The 6000-nt window shown below is 43.8% G+C and overlaps 1 protein-coding gene across 3 annotated transcripts in view; it reads left to right on the top strand.

The window, feature by feature from the left end:
• The first annotated feature begins 808 nt into the window (after positions 1-808).
• Positions 809-6000, top strand: part of LOC124797910 — a 200598-nt gene continuing 195406 nt past the window's right edge. For 2 of the 3 annotated variants that reach the window (XM_047261033.1, XM_047261034.1), the window contains exon 1: positions 809-884. The gene's annotated coding sequence lies outside the window, so the exon portion shown is untranslated. Of the gene's footprint in view, positions 889-6000 lie in introns of all 3 variants that reach the window. The other variant, XM_047261035.1, reaches the window with a different exon arrangement.

Below are 6000 nucleotides of genomic sequence, written 5' to 3'. Positions count from 1 at the left end.
GTCCGGCGGAGGGCTTGCACACGGCCGAGCATCGTATGACCTATGCGGGAGGTGACAGTATCGGTTTCTGTTTAAGGATTAAGTTTTCTCAAGTTACAATGGTTCACATAAATTTAGAAAGATCGCTTATTGGAATTCACAACTTAATTATTAAAATCCAAGGAAAATCGAAAACTCAACTTCTTCAAATTTAGTTTTAAGTTCATTTGTTGCAATGTTTTAACATTGTACAGACACAGTTTGGTAGATTCGGGGGCAATAATTCCGATGGAGACAAGTTCCTCAGGAATTATTGAATTATTAACAACACTAATCATTAGAGAGTACATCAGATGGACGGAAAACAGTTAGTTAGTTAGTTGCATGTTCCATTAATGGATGTTATCTTAATTTTGTTTCCTAATTCTTCCACTTTTTATACGTATTTCTTTCAAGTGCTGTCCTATTGGACGGCCTTCACTACGTATTTTCAGTTGCGGTGAGCGGCGATCGCTATTATTCATTGTTTCCGTAAGTGTCCATGTGTGTGTGTGTGTGTGTGTGTGTGTGTGTGTGTGTGATTAACTACAGTGACAGGCAGTACTAAGCTGAAAATTTGCACCAGAGGCCGTCACATGTAAACGCCTCGTAATTATACTATAAATCTGTAGCTAACACTACGCTGCCTAAGTTCTATACACTTATAGAGAACTCACGAAACTCAGCGAGCTAAGCTCGCTGACTACAAGGTGGCAGCACAGACGACTCTGGCTACAGCGCCCGCGGTATATTTCGTAACTACCTCACGGTTACTGCAATGTTTAGAACCAGCTGCCTTCGGTCTGCGGGCTTATTCCCAGAGTGTATGTGAAACAAGAGGGCAGGGAGGTGGCATGTAGAGAAAGGTAGGTAAGTTTGTTAGTGTACGTAATTGCAATAGTTTTCTGTAGGTAATTATTAAAAAACGGTTACATTTCTTTTCAAATATGACGTGACCGATCTCCTGCTGGCTGACATATGCGTTATAGTTCGTGATGATTGAAGAAAGTGGATCACAGGTTCTGCTATGTCGCATTTTTGACGTCATTCCAGTACATTTGAGGTCATTATGGCGCGCAAAGAAAACTGAAGGCCCCATCTTCGGTAACAGTGAGTTGTGTTTGCAGAAAACACTATGGATGTTCAGTCGCCTGAAACCTGTCACAGTGTAGTTACAGCGATAATTCATTACTTGGCGCTGTTTATTCCGTGACAGACGAATTATGGTACATTTCAGTTTTTGTTAAATTTTTGCGTTTAGTCTTGAGAAAAGATAAGGAAGGTAGAGAGGTAATTCAAGTGTTCATAATGCGAGCACGAAGCTTCATTATTTTTTGGTTCTTCTGTGTTCCTTTTGTTTTCAAAAGCCTGTGTTGACGCGCTTAGCTGTCACTGACTGAATGTGAGTACGTTTAAAGCCATTTCTTCCCCACTGTTATCTAAATAAACGCGTTATCTCATTCAGTATCCTTCGGTAAATTGTTGCTATGACAACAGTTGATACCTACTATGTTAGTCATAATGTCTCTTTCGAGAGAGATCCGCACTGAAAAATCGACTACTGCGCGCCTTTTATATGAGAGATTTTAAAAAATGCGAGAAAAAGTAAACGAACGGCATAGCACATTTTACATACCTATTACGTAGGTAGGATATTAAGTGAATACAGCTTACTACACCATTGTCGCATGTTTATTGACGAAACACAATATTCATTTTACATGAAGTTTCTCCCCGAATGAATATACCGGCTGCGTGGTTTCTCTCCTTCGTCGCTTTTTTTTCTTTTTTTTCGTGGCGGGCTTTGAGTGGATCAATATACCTGTACGGGTGGGAGCGAGGTCTGCCGATTCCGTACGAACGAGAGTCGATACGTGCGCTAATATCTGGTTTCCGTTCAGGAAGCAAGAACATTCTCGCACCTTCTGCGCCGGAGAAGTGGGCGTTATGTGCATTATTCCGCGTCTTCTTTTGTTGACGCGAGCGGAAGTAGCTCTTTTGCTGTAGGTGGAGGGGGAGCAATTGACTCGGTGACTTCAGTTTACAGAATTCAGGCAAGTAACCTGCAGTAAGTCGTGGCGTCCTCTTCCCTGCCTGAATAAATGTGGAACTGGTGTCAACTTGGAAGTGAGATGCGGATCAACACGCGCTTCCGCAAGGGTGGGCGTGCCCGCCACGACGACGAAAATGCCCAGGGTTTGTAACGCGAAGGACTGGCAGCTGTTGGATGCGCGAGTGCTCGCAGCCTTGGGAGAGTAGATTCTAAAAATAATGCTCGGTTGTGACGATGTCGACAGTACGAAAGCGCAGGGTTCACTGCCGCATCTCCGTCGACATTTTCCATAGGCTATTAACGAGACAAAGATGTTAGAATGGAGTCAAATATTGAAAATTTATATCTTCCTATTGTCTAGAGTCAAAATGGCTACCGATGGAAAAGAAAAATATCGCCCCAAATGACTGTGATGCCTTGCTTACCCACCCCCAATGCGGAACAACAGTTCATAATTATCATTCCTAACTGGAATACCTTCGATCTTGACTTAAGAGCAGAAGAAGTACTCACTTGACCATCGTATTTTCCAAGGGCTGTAACGTCTCCCACTAGGTAGGTGTTTGAATGATTTGCAACGAAAAATCTGTTCATTATCGTCTACGAAACGTAGCACAGATTCATTGTTTCACGGAGAAATGTTATCGTGTTGTATCTGCTGGCAAAACTTTCTGATGCCATCTCTGAGCTTCGGTGCCAACACATAATTTCTCATTTCATTTAAAATTCTTTATCCCGCTTCACTTTATTGCCTTTTTTTTCATTCTCTTGCCAAGTCCCGACGCGATCGGCCGTTTTACCCAGTCTCATCGCTCATCCTGTTAGTCTCACTGTCTTCTGTTTTCATGTCTTTGTCGAGGCCGACTAGTTGATCACTCACTGGTGCCCTTGGCGCGGGAGGTGACCTTAGACGCACTGGATTTACATGAAATAAAAAATTCTTAGTGCAAGCTTCATTTGTAGAACGAGGTAGACATGCAAGTTGAAATTTAAGCTCTCATCCGGCACAACTATTACTACTGCAGAACTTAACTAGCGTTCTCGATGCGTTTCAGTATTCAGCCAACAAGGGTGAAGAGAACATTCCACTTTTCTCTGATTCAGCTGCCCGTTAACCTGAGTGTCACTTTTTTCTTTTTTTATTTGGGGAGAAGCGTTAGTTAACAAATCTCCTATGACATACCATAAGAAACATAAGGAAACTCCTGTCAATCAAGGCACAAGTCACGAAAGGCAACGAAACAGCAGGTAAACTGGCAAAGGAGGCGGTTCCATGGAGGCCTTTCCGCAACAGAGGGAATTCTGCGATACAACGCCCAGTTCCGGCTGGACTAGGAAAATGTAAGCATCTTCTCAGCACTGATGAGGAGAGCAACATACATATCACGGGCGACGCATCGTTGGTCTAGCGATAATCTCTGTTCATGACGATCACAGTTTCATTTTAACGTGGGCATTTCAAGTAGCTCCTCGACCGTATTGATCTGGCTACATCCTCCTTGTATGCCTACCGAAAAGAGGAGAATATCAGTCACATCCTTGTTGCGTAGTTTAAACGTTTCGGTATAATTAGTGCTTAATACATGTGTTTGCGGAATTGATCGGTTTCTTGCAAACTCGCCTACTTACTTTCTTTTAGAATTTCGCTGGTTAGCGATCGTTTATACATTTTTGTAGTGAAGAAAGACTTGGCCCTTTAAGGTTGATTACACTGAGGTGACAAGTCATGGGATACCTCCTAACATCGTGGCGGACCTCCTTTACCCAGCATAGTGCAGCAACTCGACGTGGCATGGACTCCAACAAGTCCGTGCAGGTACCATGCTATCTCTACAGCTGACCTAATGCGAAAGTGTTGCCAGTGCAAGATTTTGTGCACGGACATCATCTCTCGATTATGTCCGAAAAATATTCCACGGGATTCATGTCGGGCGATCTAGGTTGCAAAATCATTTTCTCGAATTTCCAAAATGTTCTTCAAACCAGTCAAGTAGAATTGTGGCCCGGTGACATGGTGCACTGTCAACCGTAAAAAATTCCATCGTTGTTCGGCAGCATGCAGTCCACGAATGGCTGCAAATGATCTCCAAGTAACCGAACGTAACCAGTCTAGTCCATGTAAACACAGCCCGCACCATGATGGAGCCACCGCCAGCTTACACAGCGCATTGTTGACAACCTGGGGCCGTGGCTTCGTGGGGTCCGCGCCACACTTGAATCCCACCATCAGCTCTGGTCAACTGAAATCGGGACTCATCTGACACAGTTTTCCAGTGGTCTAGCGCCCAACCGATATGGTGACGAACCCAGGAGAGGCGCTGCAGGCGATGTGGTGCTGTTAGCAAAGGCACTCGCGTCGGTTGTCTGCCGCCATAGCCCATTAACGCCCAATTTCGCCGCACTGTCGTAACGGACACGTTCGTCGTACGTTCCACATTGATTTCTGCGGTTATTTTACGCGGTGTTGCTTCTCTGTTGCCATTGACAATTCTTCGTTAACGCCGCTGCTCTCGGTCGTTAAATGAAGGCCGTAGGCCACCGCGTTGTCCGTGGTGAGAGGTAATGCCTGTAATTTGGTATTCTCGGAATAGTCTTGAAGCTGTGCATCTCAGGATACTGAAATCCCTAACGATTTACGAAACTGAATGTCCGATGTGTCTAACTCCAACTACCATTACGCGTTAAAGGCTATCAATTCCTGTCATGCGGCTATAATCACGTCGGAAACCTTTTCACATGATTCTTGACAGCTCCGCCAATGCACTTTTATGGCTTGTGTAAGCGATACGACCACAGTCTGGCTATGTGCAATCGCTATCCCATGACTTTTTGTCACCTCACTGTATAGATTGGAGGTCTTTTAAGTAATGAACAATGTGTGTGCGTGCGCCTGTACATGTGCTTGTGTAGAATGTGAAGTAGAAAAATGTTACTTGTTGGAGATATGCGAGGTCTAGAGGTCAAATACTAAGCAATAATAGTAATTGCGTTAGTTATATTTAAAAATACAGAATGAAGATATTCGTCGTTACGTGACTTCCTTTGATGAACGATCCTAGAGTTTGATTTAATAACTAACGATAAACTTGGATCCATATGGCAAGACAGATACATGATTCATAGGCACATTGACCTGTATGTAATAGATCCTTAAAAAAGCGAGCTGGTTTTGACTCGCATAGTATATTTTTATTTGTCGGTTGACTTCATTGTTGCCGGCCGGGGTGGCCGAGCGGTTCTATGCGCTACAGTTTGGAGCCGCGCGACCGCTACGGTCGCAGGTTCGAATCTTACCTCGGGCATCGATGTGTGTGATGTCTTTAGGTTAGTTAGGTTTAAGTAGTTCTAAGTTCTAGGGGACTGATGACCTCAGAAGTTAAGTCCCATAGTGCTCAGAGCCATTTTGAACTTCATTGTTGCCTCATATTTGGGTTTCCATAAACATTCCGATTGTCGCTTCAGTCGGAATTTCTCGCATTTATTCATTGTATGTCTAACCATGGAGCAGTTTACTATTGCGCGACGTGTGCTGATTGTGAAAACATTTTATCAGAACGGAGAAAGTTGTGTGGCAACTGTGAGGCATCTTCGCTCGATTTTAGTGAGCAATAGAGCACCGAATGAATCGAAAGCTCTCACAGGTATTTTACAATTCAATGAAATGGGTTCAGCAGTGAACTTCATAAAGAGTTCAAGGCGCCCTCATTTTGGGCGGTCTGTGCAAACCATTGCGGTGGTTTTGACAGTGTGGCTGTTAACCGAGTGGAATGGATTCTTCGCCATTTCCAACAATTGGGCCTAGGATATACTTCAGTACGTCGAATTCTCCGGTATGATCTACATTACCATCCTTACAGAATTCGGTTAACGCTTAAGCTGAAAGAAGCTTGATCATGAGGAGAAGCGACAGGAAATCGACAGTTTTGCTA

Source organism: Schistocerca piceifrons, chromosome 5 (genome assembly GCF_021461385.2).
Source record: "Schistocerca piceifrons isolate TAMUIC-IGC-003096 chromosome 5, iqSchPice1.1, whole genome shotgun sequence".
Classification (NCBI taxonomy): domain Eukaryota; kingdom Metazoa; phylum Arthropoda; class Insecta; order Orthoptera; family Acrididae; genus Schistocerca; species Schistocerca piceifrons.
Note: the sequence above shows the minus strand (reverse complement) of the source record. Positions and strands in the feature narration are given on the sequence as shown.